This window comes from Cicer arietinum, chromosome 6, assembly GCF_000331145.2.
Source record: "Cicer arietinum cultivar CDC Frontier isolate Library 1 chromosome 6, Cicar.CDCFrontier_v2.0, whole genome shotgun sequence".
In the NCBI taxonomy this organism is placed as follows: domain Eukaryota; kingdom Viridiplantae; phylum Streptophyta; class Magnoliopsida; order Fabales; family Fabaceae; genus Cicer; species Cicer arietinum.
This window is the reverse complement of record NC_021165.2, coordinates 31,151,511-31,154,756: the sequence shown is the minus strand read 5'-3', so window position 1 is coordinate 31,154,756 and position 3,246 is coordinate 31,151,511.

Sequence of the window (3,246 nt, the reverse complement as noted above, 5' to 3'; positions counted from 1 at the left end):
CTGTCGCGGCCTAAAATTTCGAGTTTTCATCGAATTCAATGGAGTCGCCACCAAAATTTATTTTAAAATAGGGAAAATATTGGGAAACCCTTAAAAATGTAAAAATGGTCTTTGAAACCAGATTTTGAGTTCGGGAGTCGATTATGCGTAGGGAAGGTATTAGCACCCTACGACATCCGCTAAAAAACGGTTACCTATAATTAATTGTGCAAAATTATATCAACTTAACTATATTTATTTCTCTTTATTATTAAATATGAATATAAAATTATTTTTTATAAATATGATTTTTTTGAGATAAAAGTGTGTTTAAAAGAGTAAAAAAAGTTTTTATTATTGTGCTTGACTAGAGTGTGATCTTGACAAGAGTGTGATCTTGGTAGAAAATGTGGATGTGTTGATTGCTTTTAAATAAATTGTACTTTTGTTATTTTAAAAAAAATTAATTTTGACAAACATAAAGAAATAATCTTGCTTGATTTGAATAATTATCTTAAAATATGAATTTTAAGACGATCGAATTGTAGAACTCGTGTCTCAAAATTCAAGGAGTAAAAAGATGTCACATCTAATTTAATTTTCTTAAGAATATTTTATTTTTTATTTTTAAATTGAATTTCAAAACAAACAAATAGTTTAATTTAATTTGTATCTTAACAACTCCAAGATTAAATAATAATAATAATAATAATAATTAAATAAATTTTTAAAAATAAGTTTTAGAGTTATCAAAATATATAATTTGTATTATGTAACTCCGAGATTAAAAGATTTTAATTAACTTTAAATAATTTTTATGATTAATTTGTTTATGAATTTTTAGTTTATTAATTTATTTGTGATTATGAGATTTAGAACCATCAAATTGTCACAATTTGTGTTCTAATAACTCAAAGATTAAAAAGATGTATCATCTAGTTAATTTTTAATAAAAAATTTGTTATAATTTTATTTTTATTTTTCTTTTTAAAATAAAAATGCTGAATATTAAATAATGTTTAAATGATTCTTCGAAATAAAAATAGTAATAAACACGAAAATAAAAATAGCAAAAATAAAAATGGATAGACTTGCAACTTAATCTATTAAATAAAAAAATTTATATTAATTATAAATGTAATCCTCTTTTAATATATTTTGTAAATAAGTGAAGAATTGTTATAATGTAAAATAATTTATTACTAGTTAACTGTGTTCATAATTTTTTATATTAAACATAATTAATTATATTAAACATAACAAATAATAATTTAATGAATCTTAAACTTCCGAACAAAGCAATCCTCTCAAGCGAAATACTCACACTCATTTCAAACGCAAAATTTTAGCCAAACCAAGCAAAATACTTCACCCCCATAAACACAGAATCACAGAATTTAGCCGAACCACTGTGAACAAAAACTCATATTTTGGTTTATTTCTATATAACAATATTATACAATTTGAAACAAAAGTAAGAGAAGATACATGCCTTTCCGATGCGGGTGAAGATGGTGTGCGGTCGTCTCTTTGATCGGTGTTGTTAAAATGGGTTTGCATATCCTTTAGCTAGGTGTTGTTAAAATGGGTTTGAATATTCTTTAGCTATGGATATGGGTTTGATGGATCTGAGTTTGCTGATTGGGTTCGATAGATCTAGGTTTTTATGGGTAAGATCTGTTTATCTAAGAACAACTCTATCTTCTACCTTTCTCTCGTTTACCTATTTTTCTTAGAAAACTCCTTCGTCCTTCAGTTCTATTTGTCTCAACTTATAGAGAAACGACTAATGTTTTTATTCATCGTACAAATACATGTTCTGGATTTTGTATTATTACTCAGCCAAAAATTAATTGGATTTTACATTGTTTTTCTAACGCAAAGTATGATTTTAGGAAAGAATTTTTTTCTGGCCTTATATGTGTTACAAGTAATCTCTTTATTAAGTTACTGTTGTTTTTGAATTTCGAAAACCTTTGAAAACAATTTATGCCACCGAAAGTATTACTGGGTTGAGTCGCAGACTAGGTCGCTTTCTTTAAGACGTTTCGAGGCATTGCCCAAAATTGTGCAAGGCAGACTATCAACCACGAAGTCTCCAAGATAAAACAGCCCAGATACTCTGTATCGGGGTTCTACTGCACTGTAGAAAACCGTTCTAGAATTACACCCTCAATATGGCAGTCTTACGACTGACACTCGTAATATGGCACAATGACCACTCGAAAAAGGAAGAAATAGATGAAGCAATAAGAAGGGGGAGAAGAGAGAAAAGCCTCAGAAGCGGAGTGTTTTTGGTGTGATTTTCCAACTGGGGAGAACCCTTTATTTATAGAGGAAAATCGCAACAGGATCTGAGAGATCCATGGATCACCAGAACGTGCGCTCCAAGTAGTGCTCTCAGAAACGTGCGCTCCAAGATCCCCCAAAACGTGCGCCCCAAACTCAAGAAGTTGACTCTGACTTTTGACCGCACAACAAGGAAACATGAGACCAAAGATTAGGGTTTTGATCGGGCAAAACAGACGCACAAATTCAGGGAGGAAGACTAGATCAGATATGACTAGGTGGATGACAGTTATGTAATTAACGTTTCAATTAGAGATAGAACGCAAGCAATCAGTTAATTAAAATTGATTAATTAATTTTCAGGCAAAATAATAATACACCACAAAGCCAGAGCCAGAGCCAAGCCGAACCAGGCCGGACGGACGGACGGCGACAGCGGCAGCGGCGGCGCGCGCGTGTGTGGTTGTCAATATTGCTTGCGTTCTCCCTCCTTCAAAAAATTGGGGTGCTCCTTGGGGCCCATCCCAAGTTCATTACCTCCACCTTATATACCCTACTAGTGTGTTGTATCCCTCCAATGTGGGACTTCTCAATTTTTTCAATTCACAACAACACTAGCTCTCATAAATGCCATAATTATTTCCAATGCATTTTTCATTAAAGGCATCATCATTTCCAACAATCCCCCACTTGAAATTTAAAAAATATGTTTTTGAATAGCTTCAGACGCTTCTATAAGATTGTGCATAAACAAAGGTGTCTTTCGACTTGAACCTTTGCATAACGAGTAAGATTCAGATTCAACAAGAGTGACTCGTAGTCTTGAACTCTATCTCTGACATCAAACCCACACACAACCTTTTCATTAGGTGTATTCTAAAAAGCCCGTGCATTTAGGGCCATGCACGTGTATCCGAGTCTAGTGAAGGCTCTAGGAATTCTGCCTCGAAATTCCATAGGAAGCGGCCCCCACTTCCA